Source organism: Capra hircus (assembly GCF_001704415.2).
Source record: "Capra hircus breed San Clemente chromosome X unlocalized genomic scaffold, ASM170441v1, whole genome shotgun sequence".
Taxonomy (NCBI): domain Eukaryota; kingdom Metazoa; phylum Chordata; class Mammalia; order Artiodactyla; family Bovidae; genus Capra; species Capra hircus.
Genome location: NW_017189516.1, coordinates 12297312 through 12322465, shown reverse-complemented (window position 1 = coordinate 12322465; position 25154 = coordinate 12297312).

Here is a 25154-nt window from a genome sequence, read left to right as displayed (position 1 = left end):
ATTTTTTTCTCTTTCACTCATTGGCTATTTAATGTATGGATTTATTTCCACATATTTGGAATTTTCCAGTTCTCCTAATGTTATTGATTTCTAGTTTCATTTCTTTGTGTTCAGAGCATATCTTTTGTATGGTTTTAAACTTTTTTGTAGTTATTAAGACCCAATTTGTGGCCTAACATATGTTCTATTATGGAGAATGTCCTATATGCAATTGGAAGAAAAATATGCATTCTGCTGTTGCTGAATTCTATGGCGAATTCTGCATATGTCTGTTAAGTCTGGTTGGTTTATAGTGTTATTTAAATTCTCTATCTTCTTAATGATCTTCTATCTAATTTTTCTCTCCATTATTAAAAGTAAGATATTGAAATCTCCAACTATTAGTATAGAATTATTTATTCCTCCCTTTGATTCTGTTAATTTTTGCTTCGTATCTATGGGAATCTGGTTGGGTGCATGTGTTCATAATTGTTATATCTTATTGAAAATGTGATTAGAGCAATAACAAGTAATGAGATTGTATCAGTAATTTAAAAATTTCCAGGCAAGAAAATGTCAGGATCAATTCTGCCAAACATCTAAAAATAAGTTAACACTAATTCTCAAAATCTTCCCAAAGAAGATGAGAGAACACTTTGTAAGTCATTCTGTGAGGTCACCAATACCCTGATACTAAAGGTAGACCAGTATGTCACATTAAAAGAAAGCCATAGATCAATATTATTTATGGATATATATCCCAAATTTCTCAACACAGTACCAGCACACTGAAATCAGCAGTATATTAGAAGTATTATAGACCAAGATCGAGTGATTTATGCCAAGTGTGCAAGGATGTTTCACCATATAAAAGGCAATCAATATGATAAATTATATTAATGGAACAAAGGAAAAAATCCACACGGTTATCTCAAATGATGCTGAGAAAGAATTTGACAAAATCCAGCACCCTTTCATGACAAAGAAAAAAAAAAAACCTTAACATACATACTCAGAATATCTATATATCAGGTATATATAGAATATTCCATCCAAAAGCAGCAATTACACATCATTGAAAGTTCACATAGAACATTCTTCAAGATTTTGTCACGTTAAGCCAAAAAACAAGTCTCAGTAAATTAAAGAAGGTGAAAATCATGTCAAGCATCTATTCTGACCAGAAAACTATAAGGCTAAAAATCAACTGCAAGAAAAAAGTGTATAAAACATAAAAGCATGGAGACTAAAAAATACAATGCTAAACAATCAATGAATCACTGAAGAAATCAAAAAAGAAATTAAACAATACCTGGAGACAAAGGAAACCAAAAATACAACAATTAAAAAATCTATGGGACACAGCAAAAGTAGTTCCAAGAACAAAGTTTTTAGCAATACAAGCCTATGTCAGTAATCAAGAGAAATCACATATCAACAACTTAACTTTATACTTAAAGAAAATAAAGAAATCAAAATACGTATAGAAACAAATGAAAGTGAAAACACGACACCCCAATACCTATGGGATTCAGTAAAAGCAGTGCTAAAGGGAAGGTTCAGAGCAATACAAGCTTACCTCAAGAAACAAGAGAAAAATCAAATAAATAACCCAACTTTACACCAAAACCAAGTAGAAAAGAGGAAATTAAGAACCCCAGGGTTAGTAGAAGGAAAGAAATAGTAAAAAGTAGGGCAGAAATAAATGAAAAAGAAACAAAGGAAACTATAGTAAAAATCAACAAAACTAAAAGCTGGTTATTTGAGAAGATAAATAAAATAGACAAACTATTAGCCAGACTCATCAAGAAAAAAAGGGATAAGAATCAAATCAATAAAATTAGAAATGAAAATGGAGAAATCACAACAGATAACACAAAAATACAAAGGATCATAAGAGACTACTATCATCAACTATATGACAATAAAATGGGCAAATTCTTAGAAAAGTATAACCTTCCAAAACTGAACCAGGAAGAAATAGAAAGTCTTAACAGACACATCACGAGCATGGAAATCAAAACTGTAATCAAAAATTTCCAACAAACAAAAGCCCAGGGCCAGATGGCTTCACAGGTGAGTTCTACCAAAAATTTAGAGAAGAGCTAACACCTATCCTACTCAAACTCTTCCAGAAAATTGCAGAGCAAGGTAAACTTCCAAACTCATTCTATGAGGCCACCATCACCCTAATACCAAAACCAGACAAAGATGCCACAAAAAGAAAACTACAGGCCAATATCATTGATGAACATTGATGCAAAAATCCTCAACTAAATTCTAGCAAACAGAATTTGACAGCATATTAAAAAGATCACACATCATGACCAAGTGGGCTTTATCCCAAGGATGCAAGGATTCTTCAATATTCATAAATCAATCAATGTGATACACCACATTAACAAATTGAAAGATAAAAACCATATGATTATCTCAATAGATGCAGAGAAGGCCTTTGAAAAAATTCAACATCCATTTATGATAAAAATCCTCCAGAAAGCAGGCATAGAAGGAACATACCTCAACATAATATAAGCCATATATGACAAACCCACAGCAAACATTGTCCTCAGTGGTGAAAAATTGAAAGCATTTCCCCTAAAGTCAGGAACAAGACAAGTGTTCCCACTCTCACCACTACTGTTCAACATAGTTTTGGAAGTTTTAGCCACAGCAATAAGATAAGAAAAAGAAGTAAAAGGAATCCAGACTGGAAAAGAAGAAGTAAAACTCTCACTGTTTGCAGATGACATGATCCTCTACATAGAAAACCCTAAAGACTCCACCAGAAAATTACTAGAGCTAATCAATGAATATAGTAAAGTTGCAGGATATAAAATTAACACAAAGAAATCCCTTGCATTCCTATACACTAACAATGAGAAAACAGAAAGAGAAATTAAGGAAAGAATTCCATTCACCATTGCAATGAAAAGAATAAAATACTTAGGAATATATCTACCTAAAGACACAAAAGACCTATATATAGAAAACTATAAAACACTGGTGAAAAAAATCAAAGAGGACACAAATAGATGGAGAAATACACCATGTTCATGGATCGGAAGAATCAACATAGTGAGAATGAGTATAGAAGCAATCTATAGATTCAATTCAATCCCTATCAAGCTACCAACAGTATTTTCACAGAACTAGAACAAATAATTTCACAATTTGTATGGAAATACAAAAAACCTCAACTAGCCAAAGCAATCTTGAGAAAGAAGAATGGAACTGGAGGAATCAACCTGCCTGACTTCAGATTATACTACAAAGCTACAGTCATGAAGACAGTATGGTACTGGAACAAAGACAGAAATATAGATCAATGGAACAAAATAGAAAGCCTAGAGATAAATCCATGCACCTATGGACACCTTATCTTTGACAAAGGAGGCAAGAATATACAATGAAGAAAAGACCATCTCTTTAATAAGTGGTGCTGGGAAAACTGGTCAACCACTTGTAAAAGAATGAAACTAGAACACTTTGTAACACCATACACAAAAATAAACTTAAAATGGATTAAAGATCTAAATGTAAGATGAGAAACTATAAAACTCCTAGAGGAAAACAGGCAGAACACTCTCTGACATAAATCACAGCAGGATCTGCTATGACGGATCTCCCAGAGTAATGGAAATAAAAGTAAAAATAAACAAATGGGACCTAATTAAACTTAAAAGCTTTTGCACAACGAAGGAAACTGTAAGCAAGGTGAAAAGACAGCCTTCAGAATGGGAGAAAATAATAACAAATGAAGCAACTGACAAAGAATTAATCTCAAAAATATAAAAGCAGTTCACCCAACTCAATACAAAAAAAAAAAATGACCCAATCAAAAAATGGGCCAAAGAACTAAACAGACATATCTGCAAAGAAGACATACAGATGGCTAACACATGAAACACATGAAAAGATGCTCAACATCACTCATTATCAGAGAAATGCAAATCAAAACCACAATGAGGTACCATCTCATGCTGGTCAGAATGGCTGCTATCAAAAAATCTACAAACAGTAAATGCTGGAGAGGGTGCAGAGAAAAGGGAACCCTCTTAAACTGTTGGTGGGAATGCAAACTAGTACAGCCACTCTGGAGAACACTGTGGAGATTCCTTAGAAAACTGGAAATAAGACTGCCATATGATCTAGCAATCCCACTGCTGAGCATACACACTGAGGAAACCAGAACTGAAAGAGACACGTGTACCCCAATGTTCATTGCAGCACTGTTTACAATAGCTAGGACATGGAAGCAACATAGATGTCCATCGACAGACTAATGGATAAGAAAGCTGTGGTACACAATGGAATATTACTCACCTATTAAAAAGAATGCATTTGAATCAGTTCTAATGAGGTGGATGAAACTGGAGCCTATTATACAGAGTGAAGTAAGTCAGAAAGAAAAACACCAATACAGTATATTAACGCATATCCATGGAATTTAGAAAGATGGTAATGATGGCCCTATATGTGAGACAGCTAAAGAGACACAGATGTAAAGAACAGACTTTTGGACTCTGTGGGAGAAGGCGAGGGTGGGATGAATTGAGAGAATAGCATTGAAACATGTATATTACCATATGTGAAATAGATCACCAATCCAAGTTTGATGCATGAAACAGGGCACTCAAAGCCGGTGCACTGGGACAACCCAAAGGGATGGGATGGGGAGGGAGGTGGGAGGAGGGTTTGGGATGGGTGACACATGTAAACCCATGGCTGATTCAAGTCAATGTATAGCAAAAACCACCACAATATTGTAAAGTAATTAGCCTTCGATTAAATAAATAAATAAAAAGAAAATTTAAAAAATAAAACCAAATTTAGTAGAAGGAAAGAAATAATAAAGATTAGAGCAAAAATAAATAAAATAGAGAATAAAAATATAAAAGATCAATGAAACTAAGAGTCAGTTTTTAAAAAAGATTTTTAAAATTCATAAACTTTTACCCAGAAACATCAAGAAAAAAAGAGAAGGCTCAAATAAATAAAAACATAAATGAAAAAGAGTTATACCTGACACCACAGAAATACAAAAGATCATAAGAGATTTCTATAAAAAATTATACACCAATAAAATGGACAGGGCTTCCCTGGTTGCTCAGACTGTAAAGAATGCACCTGCCAATGCAGGAGACGCGAGTTCATTCCCGGGTTGGGAAGATCCTCTGGCAAAGGAAATGGCAACCCACTCCATTATTCTTGCCTCAGTAGACTGGTGGGCTGCAGTCCATTGGGTTGCAAAAGAGTTGGACATGACTTAGTGACTAAACAACAACAAACAGCAACAAAATGGACAACCTAGAAGAAATGGGCAAATTTCTAGAAATGTATATTCCCTCAAGACTGAGTCAAGAAGAAATATAATATATGAACAGACTGATTCCCAGGAATGAAATTGAACCATTAAAAACAAACAAAACAACAGCAAAAAAAAAAAAAAAAATTACCAACAAAGAAGTCTATGAACAGATGGCTTCATAGGTGAATTCCACCAAACATTTAGAGAAGTGTTAATACCTGTCCTTCTCAAAATATTTCAAAAAATTGCAGAGGAAGGAACTCTTCTAAACTCATACTATGAGGCCAGCATCACCCTGATACCAAAACCTAACAAAGATACCACACACAAAAAGGAAAATTACAGACCACTGTTTCTGATGAAAACAGATACAAATATCCTCTACAAATTGTTACAAACCAAATTCAACAATACATTTAAATGATCATAAACCATGATCAAGTGGTATTTATCATAGGTTCAACATCCACAAATCAATCAATATGATATACCACATTAAAAATTGAAGAATAAAAATATATGATTATCTCAATAGGTGCAGAAAAAGTATTTCACAAAAGTCAACATCCATTTATGATAAAAACTCAACATAGTGGGTAAAAGAGGGAACACACATCAATATAATGAAAGCCATATATTACAAGTCTATAGGCAACAGCATACTCAATGATAAAAAGCTGAAAGCATTTCCTCTGTGATCCAGATCAAGACAAGGATGCCCACTGTCACCACTGTTTTGTTTGTTTATTTTTTAAATAATTAAAAATTTTTGATTCTACTCTCATCACTTTTATTCAACATAGTATTGGAAGTCCTAGCCACAGAAATCAGACAATAAAAATTAATAAAAGTGATTCAAATTGAAAAGGAAGAAGTAAAACAGTCGCTATTTGCAGATGACGATATTCTACATGAAAATCCTAAAGATGCCACCATAAACTACTAGAGCTCATCAATGAATTCATAAAGCTGTAGGATACAAAATTAACACATAGAATTCTGTAGCATTTCTATACACTAGCAATGAATCATCAGAAATAGAAATTGAGAAAACAATCCCATTCAAAACGAATAAAATACCTAGGAATAAATTTAACTAAAGAAGTGAAAAACCTGTACATATAACAATATAAAACATCAATGAAAGAAACTGAAGATGACACAGACAGATAGAGAGAGATATTGAGCTCACGGATTGGGAGAATTAATATTGTTAAAACGACCATACTCCCCAAGGAAATCTATAGATTCCATGCAATCTCTATCAAAATATCAGTGGCATTTTTCAGAGAGCTAGAAGAAATAATTCTAAAATTTGCATGGAAACACAAAAAACCCTGAAATAGGCAAAATAATCCTGGGAAAGAACAGAGCTGAAAGCGTCATGCTCCCTGACTTCAGACTCTGCTACAAAGCTATAGTAATCAAAACCAATATGATGCTGGCACAGAAATAGTTACATAGATAAATGGAATAGAATAGAATATGACCCCACATTTACAATCAATCTATGGCAAAGGAGGCAAGAATATACAATGGGGAAAAGACACCCTCTTTAATCAATGGTGCTGGGAAAACTGGACAACTACATGCAAAAGAATCAAACTGGACTACTTTTTCACACCATATACAAAAACTAACTCACAGTGGAGTCAAAGGATAAATTTAATGCTCAGCACCATGAAATTTCTAGAAGAAAACATAGGCAGTACACTCTTTGACATTGGTCTTAGCAATAATTTTTTGGATGTCTTCCGAAGCAAGGAAAATGAAAACAAAAATAAACCAATGGGACTTCATCAAACTAAAAAGCTTTTGCATGATGAAGGAAACTATCCACAAAGTGTAAAGGCCACCTACTTATACAATACTGTATGTCAGTTATATCTCAATAAAACTGGAAGAAAAGAGAAAAATAGTAGCTTACTACATAAATAAGAATAAATTCAGAAACTAATTACCAGGAGAAACCATTAAAGGAGAAGAAGGTCTGGCATGGGAAAGGATGGGGCAAGGGATGGTTGGTTATTATATTGACACTTCTGGTCTTTGATTTTAAACGTGTAGTATTTTGATTTCAAAAGTACTTTTTAAACTCTGCAATTCTAATCCTGTCCAATCCTGGCCTCAGATCCCCCTAGTGATACATGTTAAATTATAAATTCTTTACATATCATTCAAAACCTTTTAAGATCTGGCCCCAACCTACATTACCAGCATCATTACTGCTCTTTTTTAAAGTACCTGAGACTCTAGTCATGGCAATCTTTTTGCAGCATCTTGGGTGCCATATTCTTTCATGCTTCCATGATTTTGCATACTTTGTTGCTTCTGCTTGACTTTCCCCTCCTTCTTCTCTTCCCTCTCTACCTTCTCCTCATCTCCCTGATGAACCCACACTCACCTTCCCAGAGTCTGAAAATGTCATATTCCCTAGGAAGCCTTCCTTACTACCCCACAGTAAGAGTTTTGTCCTCTTTCCCCTGTGCTATCTCAGCATTTAGTACATTGCCCCACTATAGCACAGATCACATGGGATTTAACTTGATGAGTCTGCTTCTCCCAGTGGATTGTGGGATGCCTGATTGCAGTGAGCAGCTTTGCTTCATGTTTATAGTCAGGGCTTATCCCATGCTTTATTGAATTGAATGTATTTTTAAAGGGCATTTGAAAACATGCTTCACCAAGAAACTAGGGAAAATCAAAATAAGTCTCAGAAAGCTAGTACAGGTGATTGTGTTACAGCATCACCATAACTATGAAGAAAGAAACGTTGATGGTATGGTAGTTCTTCAAAATGTTAGTTACCATATGACCTAGCAGATCCACTCCTAGGTATATAACAAGAAGAATGAAAACACATATTCACAAAAAAATGGTATATGAATGTTCATAGCAACATTATTCATAATAGCCAAAAATGAAAATAACATAGGCACTTACCAACTGAAGACTGGATAAACAAAATGTAGCATATCCATATGAAGACTATTATCTGGCCATAAAAAAGAATGAAGTACTGATACATACTACAACTTGAATGAACATGAAATCATGCTAAATGAAGCCAGACACAAAAGGTTACAAATTGTATGACTTCATTTTTATGAAATGATCAGAGTAGGCAAATCTATAGAGACAGAAAGTATATTAATGGCTACTTGGGCCTGGAGGTGAGTTAGAGGTGAATGGGAGTGACTGCTAATGGGTACAAAGTTTCTTTTTTGGGTGATTAAATGTTCTAAAATTAGATAGTGATGATCACACAACGTTGGGAACTATGCTAAAAAACATATTGTGAACTTTAAAAGGGTGAACTTTATGGTTTAAATGATATCTCAAAAGAGTTGTCTTTAAAAAGAAGAAATCTAGAAAAGATCCTGGAAAGAAATACACCAAAAAGTCAACAAGCTGTTAACTGAGTCATGGGGTTTTGTAAAGGTGATTGTTATTATTTTTCTTTTCTTCTACTTTACAGTGTTTTCCATACATTCTACAATGAACATGTAATTAAGATCAGACACTTCATGCTTTAAAACATCAAGGAAGAAGAGAATTAACATGTACTGAGCACATGTTATGTACTAGGTAGGGTAACCCCCACAGTATTTCTGTCAGGTTGCTATTTCTTTTTTCAACTTCACCAAGGTGACGGGGGGGAAATGAGACTTAAGGATTCACAGTCTTTCCTCATTCTCTCCCCCTTTCTAAAAAACTTCTTGGGTTTTCTGGCTTCATTTGGGGCCTTTGGTTTGTTGAACTGGTAGTAATGACTAAAGGAAAATTGAAAGAGACTTTGAAATGGCAATGGCACCCCACTCCAGTACTCTTGCCTGGAAAATTCCATGGACAGAGGAGCCTGGCGGGCTGCAGTCCATGGGGTCGCACAGAGTCGGACACGACTGAATGACTTCACTTTCACTTTTCACTTTCATGCATTGGAGAAGGAAATGGCAACCCACTCCAGTGTTCTTGCCTGGAGAATCCCAGGGACGGGAGAGCCTGGTGGGCTGCCGTCTATGGGATCTCACAGAGTTGGACACAACTGAAGTGACTTAGCAGTTGAAAGTTAGGACTGATTTATAGTAGAGTAGAGAGTGACCAGAGAAAGCAAAGAAGACTCTGGGGAAAGATCAGAGGAGAACAGAGAAAGAGAAGATGTGTCAAGGGCTGAACATAGAGGGAATTACTGTGTGTAGAAGGATGGACTAGATTCTGGGTGCTTGGATTTTTTAATCATTCTGATCTCAGCTCAGACATGGCCTCCTCAAAAGCCCCATGATGTTGTGATGCCCACGTCTGAAGGAGCCGCTCTCACCTCTATCTCCATCTTGTTCCATCCCATTACCCTGTGTTATCTTCTCTATAGTACTGACTACTATCTGAACATGTCCTGTCTTCTTCCAATGAGATGTGAGCATTGTTCCAGAAGTAGAACCTCCTCTGGCTTGTTCAGTGGTCTGTTGCTGGAGTGGGAACCAGGTCTGGTAACGTGTGGTGCTCAGAATGTGAGAACTGTACTTTCTGTAGTCATTCATTGACTCCTCTCTCCTCACTTGTCTCCACTTTTTCTAATGTTCATCCTTCAAAGCCCTATTCAAGACCCAGCAACTACTGAAACTCATGTCTCTTGGCTACAAGTGAGCCCTTGACCTTGACACATGAGCCCTCAGCTACTCCCATACTGGTTTCATAAGCTCTTTGATGTCAGGGTTCATTTCTTATACATCACAGCAACACATTTTACTGAGCTTATTTGTGTGTGCATGCCATAAAATTAACACATGAGAAACATAGTCATTTTAGATTGATAACTTATGAAGAAAATTTAAAAAGGTAAGATGATGACAAGGTAAGATGATGAAAAGGGTTGGGGGAATGGCACTAATTTCATCTGAATGGTTGGAGAAATTTCTCTGAGGAAGTGACAACTGAGCTGAGATTTGACTTGAATCTTTCTGTATCTCCCACAATGCCCTATATATTGCATTTGCTGACTGACAGACCATGGATTGTCAGGAGTGGAAGTTTCCTAAAGATTCTCTAGTCCACGTCCAAGCTTACATAGGTTTCATCTCCTGATAGTAAGCTGCTGCTCCCAGGTAGGGCAACCTGCCTCAATGTCCCCAAAGTTTCCCGCTTCAGTTGGTTCTTCAGACACCCTTATGAATAGCTATAGAACCAACATTTTCTAGGCACCTTTTGTGTGCCAGATACTTCCATACCCAGTATCTTACTTACCTCTTACCTGGTAGTACTACTATTATTCCTATGTGAAAGATGAAGCAAACTCAGAGAGTTTATGTAACTTGCCCAAGGTCACACTGCCAGCAAGTGTGTAGTGAATGTGCCTAATGTCAAGACTGGTACACCTTGCTATTATCTCTTGCTCTCCCATTATTCTGAAGTTTAAACTATCTTGTTCAGGCTTTGAGATTCCTATACTTTGGGATTGGCTTGATTTCATTGGAGCTATCTCACTAGAGATATCAAGTTAACATTTTCCATCAACTGACCCTTTAGAGACACCAAGGTTTACTGTCTTTATTTTTTGTAATCATTACATGAGGACTGAGACCATGTCTGACCCCAAATGTTCCTGGCTGGACAGTCTCATGCCTCACTCAGGCTCCTTTCTCTATATCTGGTACTCCCTCATAACCCCTGTGTGTGTGTGTGTGTGTGTGTGTGTGTGTGTGTGTGTGTGTGAGAGAGAGAGAGAGAGAGAGAGAGAGAGAGAGAGAGAGAGAGAGAGAGAGAGACAGAGAGAGAGGAAGACAGAGAGAAACTGATGCTGTTTACTTGCCTGGTGCCCAGGCTAAGAGGTCATTCTGATCCCTATATTGTGACTTCTTCTACTCCCCCCCCCAACCCAATCCTCAAATCTGCTGAGTCTGTTCTATTTCCCCTTTTACTTTCTTCAGGAGATCGACACTGGTATCTGCTCTTTTGTGCCTCAGAGAGCAACCTGTTAATCTCCTATATCTCCTCCCTCCCTTAGCCTTGTGTTCAGTCTCAGCTAGGACCTAGAGGTGAAAACAGGGAGCAGGAGCCCAGGATTTGGGAATCTCTAAACCACCCCCATTATGAGGGGTGCACGCCCTCGTGTGTTCGCCTTACATAAATTCAGCCTGAGATTACAACTTCAGGCCCTGCTGGCAGAGCCTTCTTTGGCTGACCAGGCCAAGGATCCTAGCCTTTCTCTGGCCTGTCTATGCCAATGCCTCCCTGGCATTTGAATCAGTCTAGGTCTTGGGGACTTCATCTGGTCTCACTCCAAACGGAACACCTCCTGGTTGTTTTTCCCTTTCTCTCTCTCTAACAACTGTAATGTGCTGTGCTTAGTCGCTCAGTCATGTCTGACTCTTTGCCACCCCAGGCTCCTCTGTCCCTGGGGATTCTCCAGGCAAGAATACTGGAGTGGGTTGCCATGCCCTCCTCCGGGGGTCTTCCAAACCCAGAGATCCAACCCAGGTCTCCTCCAGGGGCTCTTCCCAACCCAGGGATCCAATCCAGCTCTCCCACAATGCAGGTGGATTATTTACCATCTGAGCCACCAGGGAAGCCCAAGAATACTGGAGTGGGTAGCCTATCCCTTCTCCAGGGGATCTTCCCGATCCAGGAATCAAACCAGGGTCTCCTGCATTGCAGGCAGATTCTTTACCAGCTGAGCTCCCCAGGAAGCCCAACAACTGCAACTACACAATAATTGCCACTTTCTGGCAAGCATGTAATATGGGCCAGGGGTTTATATTCATCAGCTAGTTCAAGCTGCACAGCACCCTGATAGGTAAGTGATATTTTCTCAGTACATGATAGGCCCTTGTGAACAAATTAATGGTTTCTCCCCAATTCATCATAGGGCCAACAGAAGCTTAGGGAAGTCACAGAAGTAATGGGTCAGAAACAGAATTGAAACCCAAGCCTAACTGACCTCAAAGCCTGGCTCCCAACAGTCATATCAGGATGCTTCTAAAACAACTGCAACACCATGAATTCCAGTTCCCAAGCCTGTTTGAGGGAGAAGCTGGTGGATGTGGTTAGGGATACTGTATTCAAAGTCACACAGCTAGTAAGCAAGCACCACCACTTCCTTGTTCTGTGAGTGTGGGCAAGTTGCTTGACTTCTCTGTACCGCAGCTTCCTTATTGGCAAATGGGGATAATAATAGTAACAACCAGAGGGTTGGGCCACTTTAATGAGATAATATACATAAAGGGCCTAGCATGAAGCTTGGTATATGGTAATTACTCAAAAAATGTTTATGATGGTGCCTGAGACAAACACAACATGACAGCCCCTTCTAACACCTTCTCTCTGTCTTGTTCCTTACTGCATTCCTTCCACCCCTTTATTCACTGTACTGGGCTGAATGTGGCCACCACCATGTCCACGCCCTAATAGTTAGAACCTATGAATATTGTCTTATTTGGAAAAAAGATCTATCTTTGTAGATGTGATTAACTTTAATGATCCTGAGATGAGGAGATCGTCCTGGATTATCTGTCTAAATTCAATGACAAATATTCTTATAAGAGGGAGGCAAAGGCAAATATGGGTATCAGTATTTAAGTATTGTTAACTTCCTATCATAGTATTCAATTTATGGGATATCAAGGAAAAGAGTAAATAGCTTTCAAGAACTTTATTTCCTCCTCTGCAGAAGGGGTCAGTGTGCTTTGGGTGGTAGGCAGGATAGTTGTATTATGTTGGCAGAAATATGACCTTGTTATTATCTTTATCTGGAGATTAAGTATGGTTTAGAGATGAATATGGGTGCCAAGCAGACAAGGGGTGTGTGGGTTGCCTTGCAAGGGCATGTCTAGAAGTGGGCCCTGGGAGGCTCTTCTGGTAGGGCTGAGATTTCCTGCAGGAAGCAGTTCTATTCTGCTCTAATGTGAGGAAAACAGGTAATCAGTCATAGAAGCCTGTACCTTATTGCCTGGCTCTAGTCATTTCAGTCTGGACCATTCTAAAAGCAGGTGTTGCCAATCCACTTTAGTCATAATCCCTTCATGAAGTGCCCTTGGAAGACACCAGCAAGCTCTGCACCCTGGAGAATGCGCCTGAGAAATGGAATAGGCTGTCTGCTTTCCAGGGCCTTGGGAGAACCCTAGTAGTGGATGCAGGTAAGGGAGGGGGGTTGGATCACCTCAGACTTCCACAACAGGTCCTTTTCCTTTTCAGTCTGGGCAGGTATTCTTTACACCAAGGACTACTAAGACCTAAGTGACTGAAAGAGAGTCTCAGGTGAGTAGCTTATGTGGGGAAGGGAAGAGGATAGAGTACCTTGATTTCCAACTTCACCAGGCTGGAGAAAGGCAAAATGGCTCAGGGAGGCCACAGACAAGAGTCAGGTTCAGGTTGATGGGCCCTCTGCTCAGTGGTGCATGTTGACCTGGGATGGTTTGCTATCAGATTCTAGCACCTTGTAGGCTCCCAGGGGAGGCCTAGCAGTGTGTGAACTGACTGACCCATGTTTGTTCCTGAGAAGGTCTATTTTACAGATAGCAACCTCTGATGGACCCTCCTTCTGCGGGCCTGGATTCTTAACTTTTCCAGGTGTCCATCATCTATAGGACTCTCCTAGTTGGCTCTAGCCTCCTTAGGTGACAGTAGCTGAGAGGCTGCCCATCTTGGCTGAGCTGTCTGTCCTTCTGCCAAATGAGCAAACTGGAGAAGTGCCCCAAGACAAGAGAAAGAACAAGGAGGATAGATGCAAAGCCAGTTTCTCCATGCTCCACAGAGTTACAATCTTTGCTCTGCCCACACCATGCCATGTTGTCAGGGACTGCATCATAGTCATCCCTGTGTCCCTTACAGGAGTAAAGGCAGTGTCTAGTGTGTAGGAGACGGAGGCACCTGTAGCTTTGAGCCAGAGAGATCTGCATCAAATTTCAGGGCCTGTCAAATACTAGACATAAGATGCTGTTTGGGTCACTTAACTTCTGAGAATGCCAGTTTTCTCATTGGAACATAAAATGACTTTGAATGAGAGAATAGATACAAAGTACTTGGAATGTAGTAGGTGCTCAGTAGATGGTACCTGTCACCACCATCCCCACCACTGTCATCACCAATACCATTAGCATTTATTGTGCGCCGACTGCATGGCAGTCCTGATGCTTGGCTTTGATGCAGAAGATAAAGGAAAAGCAGTCAGTGATTTCTGCCCCAGGTTAGAATATAGTGGGAGAGCTCAGATACACAGTAATATTGGAAATCCAAGTGCTGATCAGAGGCACACAATCAGGATATGGAGATCAAAGGAGAGAACAGATCTGCGGGCTTGGGGCTTCTAGGAAGGCTGCCCANCGTAAAACTAAATCTAAAGTAAGTTGAAAGAAAGAAATCATGAATGCTAGAGTTGAAATAAATAAAAGACAGTAGAAAATGGCAAAGAAAATAAAAGAAACCAAAAATTCATTCTTTGAAAAGATCAACAAAGTTGTACAAACTGTAGCTTGTCTGACCAAGAAAAAAAGATGGAACTGTCAAATTACTGAAATTGAGAATGAGAGAGGGTACATTACTACCAACCCTACAGAAATAAAAATGATTATATGGTAATACTATAGATAAGTGTACTATAACAAATTAGAAACCCTAGAGGACAAATTGAACAAATATCTACAAAGACACAAACTAGTGAAACTGATTCAAGAAAATCCTAAGAAACACACACACAAAAGCCACTAGAGCTAACAATTGAGGCAATTGTAGCATACAAAGTCAATATAAGAATGTCTTCTCTATATGTTTGGAATAAAATTTTCAAATGCAATTAAGAAAATGGTACTGCTCACAATGACATCAAAAATAATAAAATATTTAGTAATCAATTTAACAAAAGATGTTTAAGGTTGAACTCTCAGAATATTAAATGAAATCATGTCCTAAATAAATGGAAAGACATCTCATGTTCATGAATGAGAAGACTTCATATTGTTAAATGCTAATACTTACCAAATCGATCTTCAGATTCAACACAATCCCAACAAAATCCCAACTGTCTCTTTTGCAGAAATTGACAGGCTGATCCTAAAATTCAAATGGAAATACAAGGGCCAAGAATAGCTAAAACAATTGTGGCAGTTAATATTGTGTGTCAACTTAAGTGGTCAATAGGCTGTCCAGATAGCTGGGCAACATTATTTCTGGGTGTGTTTGTGAAGGTGTTTCTGGAAGACATTAGTGTTTGAAATGATGGACTGAATAAAGCAGAAAGCTCTAGCCAATGTGGGCGGGCATTATGCAATCTGCTGAGTTCCTGAACAGAATAACAAGACAAATGAAGGTCAAATTCACTTTCTGCTTGACTGCTGAGCATCAATTTCCTCCTACCTTCAGTGTTCCTGGTTCTCAGGCTTTTAGATTGGACTGCAATGGACACCACTCCAGCTCTCAGATCTTTGAACTCTACCACCAGCGATCCTGGGTATCCAGCTTGCAGATGGTAGATTGTGGGATTTAACCTCCACAATAATATAAGCCAATATTTACATCCTGTTAATTCTGTTTCTCTGAAGAAACCTGACCAATAAAACAATCTTGAAAAAAAAAAGTTAGTTCTTCAAAACTTCCCAATTTCAAAACTTACTACAAAGCTACATTAAATAATCTTTGAGTGACATATAGGTGAATAGAAAATAATAGAGAATATAGAAATAAACTCAAAATGTATGTTTAATTAATTTTCAATTAGCACATCAAGACCATTCAACAGGAAAAAATAGCCTTCTCAACAAATGGTTCTGGTACAAATGGATGTCTACTTGCAAAAAAAAAAAAAATGAATTTGGACTTCTACCTCATACCATATACAAACAATTTCTCAAAATGGACCAAAGACCTAAATTTAAGAACTAAAACAACAAAGCTTTTAGAAAAAAACATAAGTGTAAAATTTCTTGAGTTTCAATTGCACAGTGGTTTTTTTATATATAAAATGAAAAGGGCAAGCAACAAACAACAACAACAACAACCACAACAAAACATAAATTAGACTTTATCCAAATAAAGGTTTCTGTGTTTCAAAGGATACTATCAAGAAAGTGAAAAGACAGCCCACAGAATAGGAGAACATATTTGTAAATCATATATCTGATAAGAGACTATCATCCAAAGTATATAAAGAACATTTAAAAGTTAACAATAAAAAGAAAACACAATTTTAAGATGGGCAAAGTATTTGAACATCCATTTCTCCAAAGATGATATGTTGTTGCTGTTGTTTAGTCACTAACTCATGTCCAACTCTATTGCAACCCTGATTTGACTCCTGGGTCAGAAAGATCTGCTGGAGAAGGGATAGGCTACCCACTCCAGTATTCGTAGGCTTCCCTTGTGGCTCAGCTGGTAAAGAATCCACCTGCAATGTGGGAGACCTGGGTTCAATCTTTGGGTTGGGAAGATGCCCTGAAGAAGAGAAAGGCTACTCACTCCAGTATTCTGGCCTGGAGAATTCCATGAAGTGTATAGCCCATGGGGTCACAAAGAGTCAGACATGACAGAGCGACTTTCACGTCACTTCACTTATGGACTGTAGCCCACCAGGTTCCTCTGCCCATGGGATTTCCCAAGCAAGAATACTGGAGTGGGTTGCCATTTCCTTCTCCAGGGAATCTTCCCAATCCAGGGATTGAACATGAGTCTCCTGATTGGCACATGGATTCTTTACCACTGAGTCACCAGGGAAGCCTTAAAATTGATACACAGGTGGCCAATAAGACATGAAAAGATGCTCAGCATCGTTAGTCACTGTGTGTTGTGTCAAGTTGCTTCAGTCGTGTCCAACTCTTTGTGACCCTATGGACTGTGGCCCGCCAGGCTTCTCTGTCCATGAGATTCTCCAGGACCCCTCTCCAGGGGATCTTCCCTACCCAGGGATCAAGCCCGTGTATCCTATGTCTCCTACATTGGCAGGCAGGTTCTTTACCACTAGCACCACCCAGGAAGCCCATTAGTCATTCAGTTTAGTTCAGTCACTCAGTCAAGTCTGACTCTTTGTGATCCCATGGACTGCAGCATGCCAGGCTTCCCTGTCCATCATCAACTCCCAGAATTTGCTCAAACTCATGTATATCGAGTCGGTGATGCCATCCAACCATCTCATCCTCTGTCGTCCCCTTCTCCTCTGGCCTTCAATCTTTCCCAGCATCAGGGTCTCTTCCAATGAGTCAGTTCTTCACATCAGGTGGCCAAAGTATAGGAGCTTCAGCTTCATCATCAGTCCTTCCAATGAATATTCAGGACTGATTTCCTTTAGGATTGACTGGTTTCATCTCCTTGTAGTCCAAGGGACTCTCAAGAGTCTTCTCCAACACCACAGTTCAAAAGCATCATTCTTTTGTGTTCAGCCTTCTTTATGGTCCAAATCTCACATCCATACATGACTACTGGAAAAACCACAGCTCTGTCTAAATGGACCTTTGTCAGCAAGGTAATGTGTCTGCTTTTCAATGTGATGTCTAGGTTGGTCATAGCTTTTCTTCCAAGGAGCAAGCATCTTTTCATTTCATGGCTGCAGTCACCATCTGCAGTGATTCTGGAGCCCAAGAAAAGAAAGTCTGTCACTGTTTCCATTGTGTCCCCATCTATTTGCCATGAACTGATGTAACTGGATGCCACAATCTTCGTTTTTTGAATGTTGAGTTTTAAGCTGAGTTTTCACTCTCCTCTTTCACTTTCATCAAGAGGCTCTTTAGTTCCTCTTCACTTTCTGCCATAAGGGTGGTGTCTGCATATCTGAAGTTATTCATATTTCTGCCTGTAATCTTGATTCCAGCTTGTGCTTCATCCATTCTGGCATTTTTCATGGTGTACTCTGCATAGAAGTTAAATAAGCAGGGTGACAATATATAGCCTTGATGTACTCCTTTCTGGATTTGGAACCAGTCCATGCATTGAAGAAGGAAATGGCAACCCACTCCAGTGTTCTAGCCTGGAGAATCCCAGGGATGGGGGAGCCTGGTGGGCTGCCGTCTATGGGGTCGCACAGAGTCGGACATGACCGAAGCGACTTAGCAGCAGCAGCAGCGTTGTTACATGTCCATTTCTAACTGTTGCTTCTTGACCTGCATACAGATTTCTTAGGAGGCAGGTAATGTGGTCTGGTATTCCCATCTCTTGAAGAATTTTCCACAGTTTGTTGTGATCCACACAGTCAAAGGCTTTGGCATAGTCAATAAAGTAGAAGTAGATGGTTTTCTGGAACTCTCTTGCTTTCTCGATGACACAATGGATTTTGGCAATTTGATCTCTGGTTCCTCTGCCTTTTCTAAATCCAGCTTGAACATCTGGAAATTCTCAGTTCGCTTACTGTTTAAGCCTCATTTGGAGGATTTTGTGCATAACTTTGCTAGTGTGTGAAATGAGTGCAATTGTGTGGTAGTTTGTACATTCTTTGGCATTACCTTTCTTTGGGATTGGAATGAAAACTGACCTTTTCCAGTCTGGTGGCCACTGCTGAGTTTTCCAAATTTGCCAGCGTATTGAGTGTAGCACTTTGACAGCATCATCTTTTAGAATTTGAAATAGCTCAACTGGAATTCCATCAGTGAAATGCAAATCAAAACAGTGAGATACCAATTCACACCTACTAGGATGACTAGAATCAAAATTTCAGATAACAAATATTCAAGAGAATATGGAAAAATTGAAGCCCTCATACTTTGCTAATAGGAATGTAAAATGGTGCAGCCTCTTCAGAAAACAGCCTAGCCATTCCTCAAAAAGTTAAGTATAAGTGACCATTCTGCCCAACAATTCTACTCCTAGTGTAGATATCCAAGAAAATAGGAAACATATGTTCACACAAAAGCTTGTACATAAATGTTCATAGCAGTATTGTTTATAATAGCCAAAATGTGGAAACAGCCCATATGTCCATCGACTGATGAATGACTAGGAAAGAATGTGATATATACATCCAAGGGAATGTTATTCAGTCATTAAAAAGAATGAAGTACTGATATATGGTGCAACGTGGATGAACCTTAAAATAAGCTAAGTGAAAGAAGCCAGTCAAAAGGACCACAAACTATATGATTCCATTTATATAAAATGTCCAGAATAGGCAAATCTATAGAGACAGAAGGTAGATTAGCTATTGCTAGGCCCTGGGGTTTTGGGAGGAAATGAGGAGTGACTGCTAATGAGTACTGAGTTTCCTTTTGGGGTGATGGAAATGTTCTGGGATTAGATAGTGCCGATATTTCTGCAACATTGTGAATATACAAAAAACACTGAATTTCACACTTCAAAGGGTGAATGTTATGGTATATTAACCATATCACAATAAAAACTATAAGAAAAAGAGTATGGAGAGGTTCATGTAGCCTCCATTCAGTGGCTACATCTCACATAAATATAGTGCAATCTGAAATCCAGGAAACTGACATTGGTACAATGCACGCATATAGTTCTATGCTACTTTATCACACATAGATTTGTGTAACCACCACCATAATCAAGACACAGAACTCTTCTATCACCACAAACATCTTCATGCTCCCTCTTTAGAGTCACGCCCATCCTCCTTTATCCCACCTTCCCTAACCCCTGGCAGTCACTAATCTAACTCCCCAGCTCTATAATTTTGTAATTTTGAGAGTGTTATATAAATGGAATCACATAACATGAGACCTTTGGTATTGGATTTATCACCCAGCATAATTCCCTAGAAATTCGTCAGTGCATATATTAAGAATTTCTCACTTTTTTAAAAGAATTTGTTTCTTTTGATTGCCAAGTCATATTTAACGGTATAAATGTACCAGTTTGTTAAACCGTCTACCTATTTAGGGTCATTTTGGTTGTTTCCAGTTTTTTTGGCTATTACAAATAATGCGGCTGTGTATAGTAATGCAAAGGTTTTTGTGTGGACAAGTTTTCATTTCTTTGGCATAAATACCCAGGAATGCAATCAATAAGTTAGCTGATAAGTACATGTTGAGCTTATCAAGAAGCCACCGTAATATTTTCAGAGTGACTGTACCATTACATATTTCTACCAGCAATGTTTGAGATTTTGTTTATCTTCATCCTCTTCAGCATGTTATTGTCACTAATTTTTATCTTAGCCATTCTAATAGATATGGAGTAGCATCTCTTATGTCTTTGGCTTGTATTTCCTAATTCTTACTGATGTTGAACATCTTTTTATGTGTTTATTTGCCATCCACATATCTTCTTCAGTGAAATGTCTCTTGTCTTTTACTCAATTTCTAAATGGAACTTTTGAATTTTGCTATTGAGTTTTGAGACTTCTTTGTATATTCTAAATAAAAATTCTTTGTTAGATATGTGGTTTGCAAATATTTTCTCCCACAATGTAACTTGTCTTTTAATCCTCTTTACAGAGACTTTTGTAGAGCAAAAGATTTTAATTTTGATGAATTCCAAATTATCCATTTGTTTTCTATAATTCAACTGTGTTTTTGCTGTTTTGTCTAAGAACTCTTCACCAAGCCTTAAATATTGCAGATTATCTCCCAGGTTTTATTTTAAAAGTTTTCTAGTTTCACATTTTACATTTAAATCTATGGTGCATTTTGAGTTAATCTTTGTGTAAGGTGTGAGGTTTAATAAAGGCTCATCTTTTTGCCTATGAGTGTTCAATTACTCCAGCACTATTTGTTGAAAAGGTGAACTTTCTTCCATTGAACTGCTTTTGCATCTTTGTCAAAAATCACTGGCATATATTCACGGATCCAGTTCTCGGGTTTCTATTCTGTTCCGTAGATCTATGTGTCTATCCCTGCATCAACACCTCAGTCTTGATTACTGTTCATACATAAGTTTAAAATTAAGTAGAGTGAATCCTCCCACTATATTCTTCTTCTTCAAAATTGCTTCATCTATTCCAGTTCCTTGCCTTTCCATACAGATTTTAAGGGAATGTTTTCTATATCTACAAAAATGTCTTGCTGGTACTTTGATAGGAATTGCATCAAACCTATATTTCAGTTTGGAGAGAACTGACATCTTTACCATGTTGAGTCTTCCAATCTATGGACACGCTGTGACTGTCTGTTTATCTATATCTTCTTTGGTTTCTTTCATGAGCATTTTTTGTAGTTTTCAACATACAAGTACTATACATGCTTTCTTACATTTATACCTAGTATTTAATTTTTGAGTGATTATAAGTAGTACAATAATTTTAGTTTCTATGTCTGTATGTTCATGAATAGTTTATAGAAATGCAATTGGAATTTTTTATGCTGATTTTGTATCCTGAGCTTCCCTGGTAGTTCAGACAGTAAAGAGTCTGCCTGCAATGTGAGAGGCCCAGTTTCTATCCCTGGGTCAGGAATATACCCTGGAGAAGGAAGTGCCAATCCACTCCAGTATTCTTGCCTGGAGAATTTCATGGACACAAGTGTCTGTCGGGTTACAGTCCATGGGATCACAAAGAGTTGAACACGACTGAGCAACTTTCACTTTCACTTTTGTATCCTGAGACCTTGACAAAGTCACTTATTAGCTGTAGAAGTTTGTTTTTGTACTTTTGTTGTCCCTTGGCATTTTCTATGTCAACTGTAGTCTCTCTTGCAAATAGGGACAGTTTTATTTCTTCCTTTCTAATTGACATGCTTTTTAACAATGGGCATCCTTGCCTTGTTTTTGATCACAGGAGGGAAGCATTCAGCCTTTCACCATCAAGTATGATGTTAGCTGTAGGGTTTTGGTAGATGTTCCTTATCAAGTTGAAGACATTCTCCTCTACTTTTAACTGTCTGAGAGTGGTTGTCATGAATGAGCATTGAGTTTTTCCAGATGCTTTTCCTGTATCAATTGACGTCACTATGTGATTTTTCTCCTTTTGCAAATTTTGAGCCAGCCTTGCCTCCCTGGAATAAACCCCGCTTGGTCAAGTTATATAATGTTTAAAAACATTGCTGAATTCTATTTGCTAATATTTTGTTAAAGATTGTGTTTCCATAGTATGAAGGATACTGGTTTGTAGTTTTCTTTTTGTACTTTCTGTGTCTGGTTTTGGTATAAAGGCAATACGGGCCATGTAAAATGAGATGGGTATGAATCTTCTATTTTCAGGAATAAATGGTACAGAATTTGGTGTTGATTTTTCTTAAATGTTTGGTAGAACCCTCCAGTACAACCATTTTGATCTGGAGACTTCATTGGGGGAAATTCAATTTCTTTGATAAATTTGGAACTAATCAAATTATCTATTTCATATCATGTGTGTTGCTGTACTTTGTGCTTTGCTAAAAATTGGTCCATTTCATCTAAGTTGTCCGACTTATGAACTTAAAGTTGTTTAGAGTATTCTCTTTTTATTCTTTTGATTAGTTCAGAGTTTGCGGTAATATATTCCATATTTCATTCCTGATATAGGGTGAATGCAGAGTTCCAAAGAATAGCAAGGAGAGATAAGAAAATCTTCCTAGGTGAACAATGCATGGAAATAGAGGAAAACAATAGAATGGGAAAGACTAGAGATCTCTTCAAGAAAATTAGAGATATCAAGAGAACATTTCATGCAAAGATGGGCACAATAAAGGACAGAAATGGTATGGACCTTACAGAAACAGAAGATATTAAGAAGAGGTGGCAAGAATACACAGAAGAACTATATAAAAAAACATCTTACTGATAGTGTGATCACTCACCTAGAGCCAGACATCCTGGAGTGTGAAGTCAAGTGGACCATAGGAAGTATCACTATAAAGCTAGTGATAGGAAGTATCAGAACAAAGCTAGTGGAGGTGATGGAATTCCAGTTGAACTATTTCAAATTCTAAAAGATGATGCTTTTAAAGTGCTGTACTCAATATGTCAGCAAATTTGGAAAATTCAGCAGTGGCCACAGAAGTAGAAAAGGTCAGTTTTCATTTCACTCCCAAATGGTGTTGTTAAAGTGCTGCACTCAATATGCCAGCAAATTTGGAAAATTCAGCAGTGGCCACAGGACTGGAAAAGGTCAGTTTTCATTCCAATCCCAAAGAGAGGCAATGCCAAAGGATATTCAAACTACCACACAATTGCACTCATCTCACATACTAGCAAAGTAATGTTCAAAATTCCCCAAGCCAGGCTTCAACAGTACATGAACCAAGAACTTCCAGATGTTCAGGCTGGATTTAGAAAAGGCAGAGGAACCAGAGATCAAATTGCCAACATCTGTTGGATCATAGAAAAAGCAAGAGAGTTCCAGAAAAACATCTACTTCTGCTTCATTGACAACACCAAAGCCTTTGACTGGATCACAACAAATGTGGAAAAGTCTTAAAAGAGATGGGAATACCAGACCACCTTACCTGCCTCCTGAGAACCTGTATGCGGGTCAAGAAGCAACAGCTAGAACCGAACATGGAACAACGGACTGGTTCCAAATTGGGAAAGGAGTATGTCAAGGCTATATATTGTCACCCTGCTTATTTAACTTCTATGCAGAGTACACCATGAGAAATGCCAGAATGGATGAAGCACAAGCTGGAATCAAGATTACAGGCAGAAATATGAATAACTTCAGATACGCAGATGACACCACCCTTATGGCAGAAAGTGAAGAGGAACTAAAGAGCCTCTTGATGAAAGTGAAAGAGGAGAGTGAAAACTCTGGCTTAAAACTCAACATTCAAAAAACGAAGATTGTGGCATCCAGTTACATCAGTTCATGGCAAATAAATGGGGACGCAATGGAAACAGTGACAGACTTTCTTTTCTTGGGCTCCAGAATCACTGCAGATGGTGACTGCAGCCATGAAATTAGAAGACGCTTGCTCCTTGGAAGAAAATTTATCACAAACCTAGGCAACATATTGCCAAAAAATGTCTATTTAGTCAAAGCTGTGGTTTTTCCAGTAGTCATGTATGGATGTGAGAGTTGGACCATAAAGAAGGCTGAACATGAAAGAATGATGCTTTTGAACTGTGGTGTTGGAGAAGACTCTTGAGAGTCCCTTGGGCTACAAGGAGATGAAACCAGTCAATCCTAAAGGAAATCAGTCCCAAATATTCATTGGAAGAACTGATGCTGAAGCTGAAGCTCTGACACTTTGGCCACTTGATGTGAAGACTCATTGGAAAAGACCCTGATGCTGGGAAAGATTGAAAACGAGCGGAAAAGGGGACAACAGAGGACGAGATAGGTGGATGGCATCACCGACTCAGTGGACATGAGTTTCAACAAGCTTGGGGAGTTGGTGAAGGACAGGGAAGACTGGCCTGCTGCAATCCATGGGGAGCCACAAAGAGTTGAACACAGCTGAGTGACTGAAAAACAATAACAATGGGGGTGATTTATGTCTTTTCTCTTTTAATCATCAGTCTTGATTAGTCAATTTTATTGATCTTTTCAAGGAACCAGTTTTTTGTTCCATTATTTTTGTTTTTTTTTTTTAATTCTCAATTTTATTGTTTTCTGCTTATTTTATTATTTCTTTCCATCTGCTTGCTTTTGGATTTAGTTTGTTCTTTGTCTAATGTCTTACAGTGAGAGTTTAGATAATTGATTTTTTCTGTACTAATGTAAGTATTTAGTAGTATAACTTTCTCAGCGCTGCTTTCAGCAGCATATTATAGATTTTATATGTTATTTTTATTCAATTCAACCTATTGTATACTTACATAACCTCTCATCATCAACTGATGTGAACATTTTACCATTTGAGTAAAGTGTAGAAACCCTATCTCTTTTTATGCCCCTCAAAAATCCCCCATTTATCATGTTGCTTTCTTTAACCTTTCCTCTACCCACTTTGAGCACTACATTAGACATTGTTATAATGTTTGCTTTAACTATCAGACATAATTTAGAAAATTCAAGAGGAAAAAGAAAAGTCATTGTATTTACCCATATTTTTACCCTTTCAATCATTCTTTCTTCTTTCCT